Below are 17692 nucleotides of genomic sequence, written 5' to 3'. Positions count from 1 at the left end.
CCCCTCTCAATAACAGCTTCCAGTTACTTCGTTCAGATTTAAACATCCTTTACTTCTTTTTTCTTTCACATTCTGCATTCAACCTGTCAGGAAATCCTGTGGTCTCTGCTTTCAAAGTCTGTCCAGAATCTGACTATTCCTCACCGTCTCCACTACTACCATAGCAGCCCAAGCCACAGCCACCACCCTCTCCTCAATGCTCGCTGTGGTTTCCCGCTCTTCCTGCCCCCATCTCCGCCAGCCCTTGTGATCTAGCTCATACAGTAGCCTGGGTGACCTTGTTAAGGGCTGAACACTTGAATCTCCCCCAGATTCATATGTTGAAGCCCCAATCTCCAGTGTGATGGTATTTGGAGGTGAGGCCTTTAGGAGATTATTAGATTTGGATGAGGTTACACAGCTGGAGCCGCATGATGGGATTAATGCCCTTATAGGAAGAGGAAGAAGACACCAGGCCTTGCTGTCTTTCTCTACCATGTGAAGACACAGTGGGCAGGTGGCCAGCCATGAGCAAGCCAGAGAGAGGACCCTCACCGGACTTTCTTTTTTCTTCAGATGGAGTCTCGCTCTGTCGCCAGGCTGGAGTACAGTGGTGTGATCTCGCCTCACTGCAACCTCCACCTCCTGGGTTCAAGCAATTTTCCTGCCTCAGCCTCCGGAGTAGCTGGGACTACAGGCACATGCCACCACACCCAGCTAATTTTTGTATTTTTAGTAGAGATGGGGTTTCACTATATTGGCCAGGCTGGTCTCGAACTCCTGACCTAGTGATCCACCCACCTCAGCCTCCCAAAGTGCTGGGGTTACAGGCCTTAGTCACAGTTCCCGGCCTCTTCACTGGACTTCCTTGGACTTTCTAGCCTCCAGAGTGGTGAGAAAATGTTTATTGTGTAAGTTATCCAGTCTGTGGCATTTTGTTAAGTATGGCAGCCAGAGCAGGCTAAGACAGACCCTCCGAAAACATCAGGCAGATTGTGCCGCTCCATTGCTCAAAACCTCCAATGGCCCCGTTTCTTTCAGAGTCAAGGGCAAATCCTTTGCAGTGGCCCAGCAGGTTCTGTGTAGCCATCTCTTGTGACCTCCTAGCCTTGCCAGGCATCGCTACTCTTCAGGCACTCTGATTCAGCCACGCAGGCTTTCTCCTTGATCCGCAAGTTTATCAGACCGTTCTCACCTCGAGCCTCTGCACGCTTCCCTCTGCCTGGAAGGCAGAAAGATCTTTCTTCAGAAAGATCATATGGTTTTCTCATGTCCGCCTCCTACAGGTCTTTGCTCCAAGGACACTTTTCAGAGTCCTGGCCTGATTCCGTCACCTGAACCTACCCCCTCCCTCAGCCTTTCCCTGGGCGACCACTCTCCAGTCCCACACCTGTGCCGGTTTCCACCTGGCGTTCATTCTCACCTAACACACTGTGTCATCTTCAGGTTTATTGCTTATTACCTTTCTCCCTTGTTACAATTTAAGATCTAGGAATGCACAGGTTTGCTCCCTGGTGAATCTGAACCCCCTGCACTTGACATGGTGTTTGCTGAATGAATGACTATCCCTGAATGGGTAGCCCTTGGATCCTAAATGCGAAAGCTGAAGAGGCTCTATTTTAATCCTCTTCTTTCCTAGGTTAGGAGACGGAGACCCAGAGGGGTGACACGAGGGGCTGAGGTCCATAGGCAGAGGGCTAGTGACAGGGTTAATAGACAAAGAGGCAGCTCCTCTCTGCCCATCCAAGGCTTAACTTTGATCCACAGATTCTTACCTTAAACCTGCTGGAATGACCAGTTCTCAGGACTGGAAGTTGTGGAAATGAGGAGGGTGGTTTTATGCACGTGTACCTTATCACCGAAATCAACACGGAGTTAACCCTACTTTTAATGTCGGATCGCCTTCACATGTGCAGGTGGTAAATGTATCCAGCCTCACATTGTTCACTACCAGGAATAGAAACATCTAATTTCTTGTCGGTGGAAAATACAAAAATTCTTTCACACAGAAAAAGAAAAACATACAATTTTGGATTTCCTATGGATTTCCAAGTCAAAAAACAGTAGTAGCTTAGGAGGAAATCAGAGCCCAGAGCCGGCTTCAGGTTTCGGCCTGCAGAGCAAGCCGCTGCTGCAGTGCGCGGCCGCCAGAGGGCACTGCTTCGCCAGGCTGGAGGCAGAGCAGGCCCTCCGGGAGGCGCGGGTGGGAGGCGCGGGAGTCTCCGGGAGGAGAGCGTCCACGCCGCGCGGCGCCGAGCAGCAGCCCCGAAACTGAGTGCGGCAGCGGCAGGACCGGCGGGACCGCCACGACTCACCAAGTGAGCAGTGAGACCTGCTGCTTTAATAGGGGTAACCAAAACCCCTGTTAAAACTCCCAGGAGAGTTGTGATGGGTGGCCGATGGAACTCCTGGCTGCTTTCATGACCAGAGCTGGGTGGCCGCCTCGGTGTCCTGCACCTGCTGGGGTGCAGCGTCCGCGTGTCTGTGTGCGCAGGCGCCCTCTTGCCTACCGCAGGAGCAAGCTGGGAGAAGCCGGATTAGGTCACTCCAAGACCCTAAACTTTAGATGTCAAGCAATGTGAGGGAACACCAGGCGCATTTTTTGTCTGAACATTTATTTGCTCATGGACCAGAAGAGGCCAGCAGTATAAGAGCAGCGGACACCACTCAGTCCCGATGTGTAGTGAATGTAAACACGCCTGAGAGCAGTTACCTTTCACAGGATGCCTGTGCGCTGAGCACCGAGATTCCCACTTTATAGCTGAGGGAACTGCAGCCACGGAGGTCGCAGAGAGGAGATGAGATTTGACCTTGGGTTATTTTATTCTGATGCCTTTTGGCTTAACAACTACTGAATAATTCTCTGGTTCTCAGCAGAAGCAGTGAGAGATGTATAATTTGAGATTTATTGCATAGAATTGGCTTAATTACGAGGTGTGACGAGGCAAGTCTGAAATCCATAGGGCAGGCTGATCATCAGGAAGGACAGGCTGGAACTCGTGGACACCAGCTGATGCTGCTGTCCGTCATGACATTTATTCTTCATCAAGGATGCCCCAGCTTTGCTTCTAAGGCCTTCTGATGCATTGAATCAGGCCCATCTAGGTTGTCTAGGACAGGGGTCCTAGGCATCTGATTGCCTGTCAGATCAATGGCATTGGATTCTCACAGGAATGCAAACCCCACTGTGAACTACACATGTGAGGGATCTAGGCTTCATACTCCGTATGAGAATCTAATTCCTGATGATCTGTCGCTGCCTCCCATCACCCCCAGGAGGGACCATCTAGTTGCAGGAGGACAAGCTCAGGGCTCCCACTGATTCTGCATTATGGTGAGTATGTAATAATAATAGGAAGATGGACAATAAATGAAACATGCTTTAATCATCCTGAAACCATCCCCCCACACCCTACCCTATCTATGGAAAAATTGTCTTGCATGAAACTGGTGACCGGTGCCAAAACGGTTGGGGACTGCTGGCCTAGGATACTCTCCCTTACTTAAAGTCAACTGATTTGGGGCTTTGATCTCATCCAGCTTCATAGAAACACCTAAGTTTGTGTTTCATTGAATAACTGGGGAGAGTAGAACACCATTATACCTGGAAAGCTTTGCAAAGCAGGCTGCCTGGGACCTACTACAGACCAATTGAATCTGAACTTCAAGGAATGAAGTCTGGACATTCATGAGTTTTTGCAAGTTCCCCAGATTATTCTGATGCATAGTAAGGGTTAAAAACTGTAGTATCTTCAGTGAAGGAGTTCCTGGGGCGTTGAAATTTACATTGAGCCACCAGCACTTGGTCCACTGTGCCGGGATCCCAGGAGAAAAGACAGCACCCAGTCTGGAGGTGCTGTGCTCTGGAGTTGTGCTTGCTCTGTGACCCTAGGCTGGTCCTTTCACTGTTCAGCCTCATTGTCATTATTTGTGCAAATAGCGGGTGCTGGGAAAAGACCTGCCTGCCCCACTGACCTTTCTCCAAAAGCCACCCCTCTGCTGTCTGATCGCAGAATCTCTGCTTTGTTTGACCTTATTATTTTCAGTCCCAGGGCATGAATTGTAATTGGCTCAAACCAGTCCCAGCAGCATTGGCCCCTCCCTTCCGAGTCCCATTTGCCAGCTTCCCTTGCAGCCAGCAGTGGCCACAGGACCCAGTTGTATCCAATGAGGCACAGGTGAAGGGTGATATTTTCCTCAGTTATAGAAGACTCTCCTGATGCCTCCCAGGCAGCAGTGAAGATGAGGGTGGGGCAGCACCCATTGATGTGGGACCACATCAATGACACAAGCCCACCCACCAGGGAGGAAAATCAGAAACTAGACATAGCTTGGGTCCTCAATGCAACTTTGGAGCCAGGACACCGTTTTCCTCCTGCAATTATAAAATATTTGCAAGAACCCCTGCCCTGATTGGCAGTAGTCAAGGCAGGGAATGGGAGAGAAAGATTCTGTAACTGTCTCATTTCAGAGCTTTGGAATGTGTGGAGCTAACAGGGATTTTGGAGAGGAAAGATTCGGAACTCAATGATCTAGCTGAACGTGGATTCCCCTGGCTCTAGGGCCTCCGCATAGAGAAAAACCTCTTATTTACCACAGGGTCCTTCAGTAAGTAACAATTCATCCCGAAAGGAGCATTCAAGGCCCTCCATGGTGCAGCCATGCCCCATCCCAACCAGATGTGCCCTGTCCCCTCAATGTCTCCTGAATATCGCATGGTGACTCCTATTTCATCCGTGCTTGAATTTTCTTCCATCCTAGAGTCCTCCCCACATTCTTCTTTCTCTGCCTGTCTGAATTTTACCATCTGAAGTCAAGCGTCCTTCAACAAGACTCAAGTAACACCAGTCAACACCACCCCTTCCTGACAGCCCAGAACGCCCTTAGCTAAGGCATTGGGTTTCAGAATCATAGATGGTCCCAGAGGAGGGGGTCCCATCCAGCAGTTTAAACCTGCAAAGCATCTCATTTCTTCCTTTGCCTTTTCGTAAACCATCAATTCCTAACAAATCAATGTAAAACCACATTTGGAAGTGACACAGATTGGCTGAAATTCTGTTGGAGGACATTTTGCTATCTCTCATACCTACTCCTATTTAACTAAATATGTCATTAGTCTAAGGGTCCTGTCATAGAGGTAAGAGAATGCTGAGAGCTTCCAGTTTGTCCCATCTCCGAAAATAACTAACCTCTTTGATCTGCCTGACCAACAATGTCCCCGGGGCGGGGGAGAGGGACCCCCAAAACTACACCAGGCTGACTGGGTATCCACCTAGACAGAGAACTGGCAGATCTTTTTCATTTGGCAGCTTCTTCAAGTCCTGGTTAGCCAGGCTGGTTAGAGTTCAGGCTCTAAACTTGGAAAGGGTTCAAGCTCCCCCCACAGTAGGAACTCTGGTCAGAACTCAGCGAAGCCGTGCAGGGGAAGTTAGGGACTTTACACTGGTCCTGGCCTCTTCCCTCCCTTCCATCATAGCCTGGATACATCTGTCTCATGCAGTTGCCTGGGATGGCAGACCTGGGAATGTTTCCCTTGGGAAGACAAGTCCTCTTTCTCTGAAGACTATGTAGGCACCAGAGCAGGCCCTGGACAGCTGAGGCAGCCTGGAGGCTGACCTGTCTCTCTTCTTGACAGGTGGAGCGATAGGGTTTGGGGTTTCCACACCAAGGTCATTAGGGCACATCAGAAGATAGGACCTCACTGTCCCTTTGTCCTCTGGAATGGCTCTTCTGAGATTCATTTCACCCACTTCCCTATTGGCTAATTCCAGTCCTCTTCTAGCTCTATAGCAGGATGAGCTGCAGACAAAACTTCTCAGGCACTGGATTAAAGAAGGAAGAGGTTTGTTTTTTTTTTTTTTAATTTGGCTAGGAGCATTGGCAGACTTGCGTCTCAAGAGCTGAGCTCTCCGAAGACAGAGTTCCTGGCCCTTTTAAGGGCTTGCAACTCTAAGGGGTTCCACATGAAAGGGTCATGATAGATTGAGAGCACATGTGGTTAGAGTTGGGGGTTAATCTTTTAACCTCAGGCCTGGTCATCATTGGCACCAGCTGGTCTTGCCACTGACTTCCTGTTGTTCTTCAACTTTTACTTCCTCCTCCTCTTCAGAGACAGGAGACAGTAAGAGAATTGGCTTCTCTCCTCATTCCCCTCTTTGAGAACCTCACTCACTAGTGTGAGTTCTCACTCTCATCTTCACTACTCAGGTCTTCCTGCCAGTCCAGTTCCATTGATTCCTAGAGTTACATACTCTCCTGTTTTCCAACGGGGATCAAGTAGTTCTAATGGGTTATAGCACACATCAGTCTGGTCACTTCCTGGGCTGCATACCTTGTACTGGGTGGCATTATACACACAAGTTTCTTTTAAACAAAAAGACTGTTTCAACTTTTTGCCCTATCTCAGTCTGAGGAGGGTCAGTTGAAGTCCTTACTGTGTAAGTCCAAAATTTAAGAAAAATGAGTCCCATGATGAGCTTCCTCATGCTTCAGTCATGCGTGGACCAGTCAGCTTCTGGGTGTGACTGGAGCACGGCTTGTCTTCTTCAGACACTCTGCAAGGGTTGTCCAGGCTTGGTCTTGCCTCCCAGGTTTCAGGCGCTGCAGGTTTTACACGGCTGTGGTGGATTCAGGCTGGGATTCCCTCTACCTTCACAGTGGTGGGAGTGGTCAGGATGACAGTCTGGGGTCCTTTCCACCATGGGCACAAAGAGGCTACATTCCAGTCCTTTATCCACACTCGATGACCTGGGGAGAAAGAGTGAAGTAGGGAGAATAAGCTAACAGTGCATCTCTCATTTACCCAGGTTGAGATTGTTTGTGTAATTTTTCCTAAAGTCTGTAGCTGTCACTGTAACTCAATTTCACCTAACTCTCGGGGAGTGCCTGGAAGTCCCCATAATATAAGAGGGGGTCTATGATACAATATTTCATAAGGGGAATATCCTGTTCTTTTAGAAGGGGTACATCTAATTTTAAATAATACCATAGGGAGAGCCTGTATCCATTTTAATCCTGTTTCCTGACATACTTTCCCTAAACTATTTTTGATAGTCCAATTCATGCGCTCCACCTTTCCGGAACTCTGAGGCCAGTAGGCAGCATGCAGTTTCCATGTGATCCCCAATACCTTTGCCGTCTTCTGTACCAAGTCACCCACAAACGCAGGGCCATTATCTGAGCCGATTTGTAAGGGCAGTCCAAATCTAGGAATAAGATCTCAAAGAAGCACATGCGTTACTTTACGAGCTTTCTCAGTTCATGTTGGATAAGCTTCCACCCACCCAGAGCAGGTACACACAAGAACTAATAAATACTTGTTACCTCCACACTTTGGCATCTCTGTTAAGTCTACCTGGAGATCTTCAAAGGGGGCTGCTCCATAAGCTTGTATGCCGGGCGGAAGTGCTGGACCTTGCCTCGCATTATGCTGTCGGCAGGTAACACACCACAGGTAACACCAAAACACTGTTTTGGCAAGGGCTGACAAATGCAAGATGTAGAAATACCAGCCCTAACGACTTTTCAAGTTACTCCTGACGTAGATGGGTGGTTTCATGCACAGCCAGTACAACTGTTGCTCCTAGCAGCTGTAGCACAGCTACTCTCCCATCTGGTAACCAAATCCATCCTTCCTCCATCACTTGTCCCCCCTCTGCCTGGAGAAAGTCCTTTTCTTCTTTAGAATAAGCAGGTACAAGATCAGGTGCTTGAGGGAGCAGGGGGGGCTGTGACTGATGCCCAGAAGGGGGCAGATGCTGCTTTTCGAGCCTCTGAGTCAGCGTGGGAATTCCCCAAACCCACCAAGGTGGACGCTCACTGATGTCCTCTGCAATGCATAACTGCCACCTTGTGGGGTTTCCATACTGCTTCTAATAATTGCAAGATTTCTTGTTGATATTTTATGTCCTTTCCCCCAGAGTTCAATAGGCCCTTTTCTTTATATAATGCTCCATGCACTTGAAGGGTTAAAAAGGCATACCAAGAATCAGTGTAAATGTTTACAGTCTTACCTTCACTGAGTTCTAAGGCCCAAATTAAAGCAATGAGTTCAGCTTTCTGGGCTGAAGTGCCCTGGGGCAATGATCTGGCTTCACCAACAGTGTCCAGGGTTATCACTGCATACCCTGCACATCTCTTTCCTTGTGGGTTGATGAAGCCGCTCCCATCCATGTATAGTTCCCAGTCTACTGACACCCAAGGCTGGTCCCAGGTGTCAGGTCTGCTAGAGTATACTGAGTCCAACACTGCTATACAGTCATACTCGACAGGGCTCTCTGATACTGGGAGCAAGGTGGCAGGGTTCAGGGTGTTACAAACTTCAATGGTTATACAGGAATTTTCACAGAGCAAACTTTGGTACTTGGTGAGTCTAGCATTCATTAGCCAATGATGTCCTTTAGTATTCATTAAAGTCAGCACAGCATAGGGGCCTTTATCTTCACGTTTTGCCCAAGAGTCAGCTTATCTGCTTCTTGTACTAGCAGGGCAGTTGCTGCCAAGGCCCTCAATCATGGGGGCCATCCTTTGGAAACCCCATCTAGTTGTTTAGAGAGGTAGGCCACCGGCCTTGGCCAGGGCCCCACAGTTTGGGTTAAAACTCCAACTGCCATCCTTTCTCTCTCTAACACATACAATGTAAAAGGCTTTGTCAGATCGGGTAGCCCCAGGGCTGGGACTGACAGAAGTTTTTCCTTTTACTCACAAAAGGCTGGCTGTTGTTAGGATCCCCATTCAAAACGTTCCCAGTCCCCCACCCACCTTTGTGACCCCATACAAAGGCTTGGCTAATACTGTAAAGTTTGGGATCCACAGTCTGCAAACCCCACAGCTCCTAAGAATTCTCTCACCTGCCTTCTGCTCTTAGGCTCTGGTAGATTGCAAATGACCTGCTGTCTTTCTGATCCCAGGTTGCACTACCTCTGTCGGATAGTAAATCCCAAGTAGTGTACCTGCTGTCAGCAGATCTGAGCTTTTTTCTTGGACACCTTATACCTACAGTCCTCCAGGTGCTGGAGTAGGGCATCCGTTCCCTTGGCGCACCCAACTGCCTTGGGGTGTCCCAGCAGAAGGTCATCAACATACTGGAGCAACATGCAGCCTAGGTCTCTGGTGGGAAACTTCTGGAGGTCTCAAGCCAGTGCCTCCCTGAAGACGGTGGGGGGAGTTCTTGAATCCTTGGGGAAGCCAGGTCCAAGTGTACTGAGTATGACACCTGACTCAGGATCTTCCCACTGAAAGGCAAACAGCTTCTAGCTCTCAGGGGCTAATCTGATGCTAAAGAAAGCGTCTTTCAGGTCCAAGCAGGTGAACCAGCTGTCCTCAGCTGGCAGCAACCCCAACAATGTGTACGGGTTAGGTACTGTTGGATGTAAAGTCACGGTAGCTTGGTCAACCAAGTGCAAATCCTGTACCGGCCTGTAGTCCTTGGTCCCTGGCTTGGGAACAGGCAGGAGGGGAGTGTTCCGTGGAGACTGACAAGGAACTATAATTCCAAAGGTTCTTAGGTGCTTGAGATGGACCTGGATACCTTCAAGAGCTTCTCTGGGGATCGGGTACTATTTTTGCCTAACTGGCTGGGCCCTAGGCTTAACTTCTATAAGTACAGGGGTTTAGTTGACTGCCAACCCTGGAGGGTTGTCTTCCACCCACACTCTTGGCCACTGCTTGGCCAGAGCTGGTCTTATCTCTTGGCCCGGCTCAGCTAAGAAAAGTCTCCATTCCTCCTCTTGGGGGACTGTAAGGGTCATAATGACTTATGTCCCAGGTAACTTTAGCAGCAAAAGAGCTGTGCTCTGTAAAAGAGATAGTGGTTCTCAGCTTCCTAAGCAAGTCCCTTCCCAACAAGGGCAAGGGACAGTCAGGCATGTACAAAAACTGATGAATCACTTTATGTCCTCCTACAGTACAAATCTGGGGCGAGCAGAAAGCTTGCTTTGCTGAAACCCCCGTGGCTCCGATTATGTCAATAGTCTTTTTGGATAAGGGGGTGACTAGGGTGGTTACTACCGAATGTTCAGCACCAGTATCTACAAGAAAATCATGTCTTTACTCCCGACTGTCATCCAGACAATAGGCTCTTTGGGGGCACTTGATCCTGGTCCCCCTCAGTCCAATAACCCTTTTGCCCAGTTGAGCAGGGCCCCTTCCTCCTTATCTGGGGCCTCCTGCTCTGAGTCACCTTGTTTTCCTTTTAGCTGAGGGCATTTGTTCTTCCAATGTCCTATTTCTTTACAATAAGCACACTGGTTATGCTGCAAACTCTGATAGCCAGGCTGAGTTTCTTTCCCAGGGCCCCCCTTCCCTTACCTCTTTGGGGGGACCCCTCTGATTACTGCAGCTAACAGGTCAGCATTTCGCCGGGCCTGATGTCCATTCTTTTTGTGGTTTTCCTTACGGCTTACTGCATCCCTGTTTACAAACACCTGGTTAGCTATTTCTAATAACTGTGATGTATTCATCACTGCAAACCCAGCCTGTTCCTGCAGTTTTCTTCTAATGTCTCCTGTGCTTTGACTAACTAAAGCCATGTTGATCATGTGCTGATTTTCAGGGCTTTCAGGATCAAAGGGAGTATACATACGATAGGCCTCACACAGTCTCTTGTAGAATTGTGCTGGACTTTCTTCTTTTCCCTGAATGATCTCAGAGACCTTGTTAACATTTTTGGCCTTCTGGGACCTTGTTAACATTTTTGGCCTTCTGGGCTCCCCTCTTTAATCCTTTCAAGAGAGCTTCCCTGTATCAATTCAGCCTTTCCATATCCTCTCTTTCATTCGGGTCCCACTGGGGGTCTGTTCCTAGTAACTGGGTCCTCACATACTCTTGGGGGTTTGGTAATCAGCCAGTGCATGTTCCTCTAGCCACTTAGTTGCTGCTTGGAGCACTCTCCGCCTTTCATCTGTGTTAAAGAGGAACATGAACAACTGATGGCAATCAGCCCAGGTGGGGTTGTGGGTCTGGATAATAGTTTGGAGAAAATCAATTAGAGCTTGTGGCTTTTCAGTATAGGACAGGGTATTGTTTTTCCAGTTGAGACGGTCGGCAGAGGTGAAGGGCTGGTACACAAAAACATGCCTCTCCACCATGTGACCACCCTCGTCTATCCCAGTATACTGCTGCTCTCTCAGGGGCATTTGTATCCCAGTTTTGGGTTGTAAACGAGCTGCCAAGGGAGAGGTTTCTCCCGAGGCTTCACCTCCTCTCTTGTCTACTCTGGGTGACCTAGGGATATGTTTGTCTTGCACAGGCGCAAGCACTGTGGGCTCAAGAGTGGGCAGCCTCTCTCCCCAGTAAGGGGAGGGCACCGCTGGGATCACTGGTGCCATCTCCTGCAATGGATCTTCTGATGTTGGGTCGAACAGAACTTCAGGAGTTGATTTCCCTTGGTGAGTGGAGCGGGATCCTTCCTTGGCTATCTGTCCCTTTGCTACTAGCACTGCTGCTGTCTGCCCTCTTAGCCACTGTGGGGGGTCTGGCACCAGCTGTAACCAAGTGTCTATGTATGGGAACTGGTCTGAGTGTCCTGACTTACCAGTTACCTTGTGTCATACCTTAGAAACAAGGGACCTGTTCAGGCTTCCTTCTGATGGCCAACCCACTTCTAATGTCGACCAATCTATTCACACAAAGTTCTAAGTTTTCCTGGTGTCATAGTAACCCCATAGTCTCCACTAAATCTCTTCTTAAAAGTTTTCAACATAGTTCCTAGCAGAGTGGGCTTACTTTGTGCCTGACCCATGTTTCCTTGAGACAAAACACCATGCTCACACCACACGCACACCACAGAACAAAGAACGGGTAAAAAGGGCACACACACACTTTTTCAGTTTACACTAAGCCAGGATTAAAACCAAAATCAGAGTATCCAGAAATCCAAGCCAGGTCAAAACCAAAACCAAAGTATCAAGCAATTCAAGTCGAGTCAAAAACCAAAGTGCCATTACAGGCATGCCGTGGGTAATCAAGCCACGCTTCCACTCAAATGGAGTGGGCAAGTTCCAAAGACCAGTCTTACCAAGTTTCAGATGTCCAGACTTAGAGTTCCAGTTCCATCCCGGTGTTCAGCCACTGCTTTGATCCTCCGTGGGGGCCTGCTGTGCACTGCTCTGACGAGGCGTTCCACCTGGGCAATTGCCTATCCGGGAGGGCTCTCAGGATCCATGTCACTCAAGCTGGCTGCAGTCCCCTGCAGGGATGTTCCACAGGGCAGGCCTAAGCGGCCTAAGGGGCTGTCTGTTAATCACCTTGCTTCCCGGTCAGGGAACCCCACAGACAAAACTCCTCAGATACCAGATTAAAGAAGGAAGAGGTTTTTTTTTATTCGGCGGGGAGCATTGGCAGACTCTCGTCTCAAGGGCCGAGCTCTCCAAAGGCAGAGTTCCTGGTCCTTTTAAGGGCTTGCAACTCTAAGAGGTTCCATGTGAAAGGGTCATGATAGATTGAGAGTACATGTGGTTAGAGTAGGGGGTTAATCTTTTAACCTCAGGCCTGGTCATCAGTGGCACCAGCTGGTCTTGACACTGACATCATTCCTGTTGTTTTTCAACTTTTGCTTCCTCCTCCTCTTCAGAGACAGGAGACAGTAAGAGAAATGGCTTCTGTCCTCAGCTCAGTAAGCCTCCTCTTGGCTTCTATCTCATGTGCCAAGGTGAAAATCTATTTCAAGGGACTGTTTTAGAAGCAGTGGGTATCGGTGGGAGTGTAAGTTAGTTCGACTATTGTGGAAGACAGTGTGGCAATTCCTCAAAGATCTAGAGGCAGAAATACCATTTGACCAAACAATCCCATTACTGAGCATATACCCAAAGGAATATAAATCATTCTGCTATAAAGATACATGCATGTGTATGTTCGTGGCAGCACTATTCACAATAGAAAAGATGTGGAATCCACCCAAATGCTCACCAATGATAGACTGAGTAAAGAAAATATGATATATATACACCATGGAATACCATGCAGCCATAAAAAGAAATGCGATCATGTCCTTTGCAGGGACATGGATGGAGCTGGAAACTATTATCATCCTCAGCAAACTAATGCAGGAACAGAAAACCAAACACCACATGTTCTTGCTTATAAGTGGGAGCTGAATGATGAGAACACATGGACACATGGTGGGGAGGAACACACACTGAGGCCTGTCAGAGTGGGGAATGTGGGAAGGAAGAGCATCAGGAAGAATAACTAATGGATGCTGGGCTTAATACCGAGGTTATGGACGACCTGTGCAGGAAATAACCATGGCACACATTTACCTATGTAACAAAACGGCACATCCTGCACATGTACCCCTAAACTTAAAAGTTGATGAGAAGAAAAAAGAAGCAGTGGGTAGATGGTAGGTTTGGAGGAAAGGTGGATAAAGAGGCAACATTCTAAGTTGCCCCAGATCTGGGACCTGAAGCTTAGACCAAAAACAAGTTATCTATCCTTTCTCTTGGTTTGAATTCGTCTCTGCAGAATGGTTCACTACATCTGCAAGGGCCCCAGTGGCTGCCAGAGTCCACCTAGGGATCAGACGAAGGCTCCACATGAGACAGCTGCAGCTCTTGCAATACCCTGAAGTGATTTGCAGAGCAGTTTCAGTGCTGGACACAGAGACAGTGTGTGTGTTTCTTCCATCTTCCTAGGGGAGCTTTCCACAAGTTTTCCAAGGGCCCTTTCAGCTGTGGTCTAAATTCAGGGCCTTGGCACCACCCCAGGGAGGAAGCTCATTTACTTTGGCACCTAGACACTTCCTAGTTAGTCCCAGCTCCAAATGTATGGAATTGGGCTTTGCGGAGGCCCGTGGTAGTAATTCTCCGCACCGTTAAGACAGATGGAGACTGTGGTTGCCCGAGCCATCGGGGACCTCCCATTCTCCCTCCCTAGGGTTCCTCCCCTGCTGACTTTGAGGTTTAAGGGAGTTGCCCACAAAAGAACGTTTGATGAGGGGTTCATGCTGGTCGGATCATGAAGGATGTTACAAATACTCAGATTTTCCTTGCAGATATTTTTCCCCTCCAAAATTGGAGAAAATGCATTGTGTTCCTTGTGGGAATCTTTTCAAAAGGTATGTAAAGAATGATTTTCACAAACCAAGAAGTCAAATTTTTTCTTCAGGCACAGCCAGGTGAGGCCAAATATATGCCCAATGGTGGAAAATGGATGGACTGGTTTCTATCATAACACTTTCCAAAAATGTACAAATTGGACAATTAATTTACTCTCATATTTGGCAGAGAAAGGAGAGGTGGCATTGCTGGCACCCATTACTTTCCCAAAGCTGCCCTCAGAAATGTGTTAATTACTTGGTTGCCATGCAGGTGGCCACTTGTGCTAGTGTCCAGGTTACCAACTCAAGCTTCCCTCTCCTGTTTTTCCACCCAGAAAAACAATGGGTGGTCTTCGAGAAGACACATAAGAGGCTGTCCCTCCAACAACATTAGTGGAAAGATCTCCACATTTCACCCAGATGCTGAGCCCTGCGATCTCTCTCAGCCTGATTTCCCCAGGGAGCAGAATGCTAAGCCGCACTGGCCTCGGCCCTGCTTCTAGCACTTGCTAAACCATGCGGGCAGGGGCTGTGCTGAGTGCTGTCTCAGTCTGACCTGTCACGATTTCCTTCATTCATCGCCAGATCCTAACTCACTCACTCCTCTCAAAGGGATGGCAACCAGAATTTGTCTTCAAATTTAGTTGCTTTATGGAATTTTACAGAGTGTTTTATCCTTATTTTTTTGACTTCTTGGTGTTTTTATTGACTTTGGCAGGGAGTGGGGCTGGACAAAAAGGTGTCTTGGAAGTGAGAGGTGGTGGAAATGAGTGCTTTCTCCAGGGTGATGACAAGTCATTCTGTGTCTCCTTTCTTTCCCCCTGGCTAAATATTTGTTGGTTATGTTTCTGTACAAGATAAAATTCCTAAAAAGGAAAATAACTCAAAGTTTAGACAGGGTTTCATTTTAATCTTAAAGCATTTTGCATGTCATTTTTTAAAAAGTTGAGTCCTTATTTAACGGGAAGAATGGGCTCTCCTGCCTCCCTGCTTCCACAGCCCCGGGATAGACTTCGCAGCTTATGGAGTCATCACACCACACTGTCATTAGTGCCCACGTCGATGTTCTCCTCCCTGGACTGAGCTCCCAGGGAGCAAGAATTGGCATGCTGCATCATTTCTACCCCACCAACCAGGGCAGCGCCTCTGCCATGCCAGGGCTCCACAGGTATTTGTTGGATGAAGAGGACACAACAAGAAAGTAGGCCAGCCCTTTTTTTTTTTTTTTTCCTTTTTTCATGAGGCTACCCCAAGGGAGAATGGAATTGAGCAAAAAAGGAATGTGTAGCCTGGGGACTTCAGGTCTGTGCTCCAGCCTGTGCCTGCCAGCCTTGGCCACTCTGCCCTAACTTCTAGTTCTGCCTTCTGGGACATTGCTTTGCAAGCTGTGCAACACAGTGAAGGAAGTCAGTCATGTCTTTATCCTCACCGGTGGTCAGTGGGTCAGTTTTCCTGCCCAGCACCACCCATGCAAATACACAGCATTTCCTCTTTGACTGACTCACTTGGCGAAGGCGTGGGCAGAACCACACGACCCTCCCACCAAGAGTTATGAAGTACATGATTGTGTTTTCATGTGAGCAAGCATTGTGGAGCCAGGAACTTTCCTTTTCCTCACACTTCAGACCACATGCATTTGTGTTTTGTTTGCTTCATCATGCAGGAGGCAGCAATTATGGCAGGGGAGAGACAAGAGAAGTAGGAGAGGCCTTTCAGTGGGTCATCCAGAGAGGCCCCTAAAGCTTCCAGAACAATATTTGATGCATATAAAGGACATAGAAATGGCTGACACTTGTGTTTAGGTAATTAGTTTCCCTGGTGCGAACCTCAAAAATACCTGCCTGATATGTGGTGAAATCTTGATCAACTTCAGTGCTAGAGCTGGAACTGCCTCTTGCACAGGGATTCTTAACTCAGGGGTCCACAAATGTGAATAGAAGAATTTTATCATTTTTTTTTCCTTCCCACTAACTTCTGACTGCAATTTAGCATTTTCTTCAATTCTGAATGTAAGCAACAATTGCCAGTATTAGCACTATCTGTGAATCACCCATACAAACCACAGATATTTTTTTTCTTTCTTTCCTCCTTTCTTCCCTTCTTTCTTTCTCTTTCTTTCTTTTTGTTCTTTCTTTCTTTTTCTTTCTTTCTTATTTCTTTCTTTTCTCTCTTTCTTTCTCCCTTCTTTCTTTCCTCTCTTTCTTTCCTTCTCTTTCTTCCTTCTTTCTCTTCCTTCCTTCCTTCCTCCCCCTTTCTTTCTTTCTTTCTTTATTCTTTTTTTCTCTTTCTTTCTCCCTCCCTCCCTCCCCCTCTTTCTTTCTTCTTTTTTCTCTTTCTTTCTCCCTCCCTCCCCCTCTTTCTTTCTCTCTCTCTTTCTTTCTTTCTCTCTCTTTCTTTATTTCTTCTTTTTTTTCTTTCTTTCTCCCTCCCTCCCCCTCTCTTTCTTTCTTTCTCTCTCTCTTTCTCTCTCTCTCTTTCTTTCTTTCTTTCCTTTCTTTCTTTAACTCAAACAATCTTACAGCATTTATTGTCATCTTGTAATGACATAAGGGTAATCAAAAGAATGCAAATAAATGTTCATATTGTACAAAGGACATCTAAAAAACAAAGTGTATCCTTCTCAACAGTTTCTCACTTCATTGATCACTTCTAGTTGGAGACACTTTGTAGCAGAGTAATAGTATCTCCTTTTAGCATAATCCGACCCACAAACAAAGTTGTTTTCTTGACTTTGTTTTAGAATGAATCTCTTCTGCATCATCTAATACAAGATTCTTACACTCATCAAAACCAAGTTTCCTGTCCACATATTCACTTGCTCATAGACCCACACCTGAATCCGGGGTCTATTTTGTAAGTATCTGAAGATGAGGTTGATGGGCTGCACCACAACCTTCTGCACTTTCTGGCCCTGGCCACGGTATGCCATGGTGGACTCCCACAGAGAGCACACTCACTCACACGCTACCTCAGCCAGCAACTTCTGGAATAAAGAACCGAAAATGGACTGGGCATGGTGGCTCACACCTGTCATCTCAGCACTATGGGAGGCCGAGGCAGGCAGATGGCTTGAGGCTAGGAGTTCAAGACCAGCCTGGCCAACATGGCAAAACCCCCTCTGTACTCAAATACAAAAAAATAACTGAGTGTGATGGTTCACGCCTGTAATCCCAGCTACCCAGCTACTTGGGAGGCTGAGGCGGGAGGATTGTTTGAACCCAGAAGGCAGAGTCTGCAGTGAGCTGAGATCACGCCATGGCACTCCAACCTGAGCAACAGAGTGAGACTCTGTCTCAAAAATAAATAAATAAATAAACCGGAAGTGGAACTGTCCAAAACACAGATATTTTCATATCACTTCAGAGTGGCTACAAATAGTCCGTGATGTTATTTGTACTCATCACTACTTAGAAGAGATGTAGCTATTGAATCCACTGCTAGATCTTGGTTTTCAGTGCAGTAATAAAGAAGCACTTGTGTATTAGTCAGAGCTCTCCAGAGGAGGCAGAATAATATGTGTGGATATATATGCATATTGCATATATATGCATATATTATATACACAATCTGTGTATATATGCATACATATATAACATATACATATGTATGCATATATAATATATACATATGTATATGTAATATACATATGATACATGTTTGTATAATATACATATA

The 17692-nt window shown here is 47.3% G+C and overlaps 1 pseudogene; it reads right to left on the bottom strand.

Annotated features, from left to right (window-relative positions):
• Positions 1–16488: 16488 nt before the first annotated feature.
• LOC116275220 lies at positions 16489–17102 on the bottom strand (annotated as a pseudogene).
• Positions 17103–17692: the final 590 nt, after the last annotated feature.

The sequence above is a fragment of the Papio anubis genome, chromosome 6 (genome assembly GCF_008728515.1).
Source record: "Papio anubis isolate 15944 chromosome 6, Panubis1.0, whole genome shotgun sequence".
Taxonomy (NCBI): domain Eukaryota; kingdom Metazoa; phylum Chordata; class Mammalia; order Primates; family Cercopithecidae; genus Papio; species Papio anubis.
This window is presented reverse-complemented; position numbering and strand designations above follow the sequence as displayed.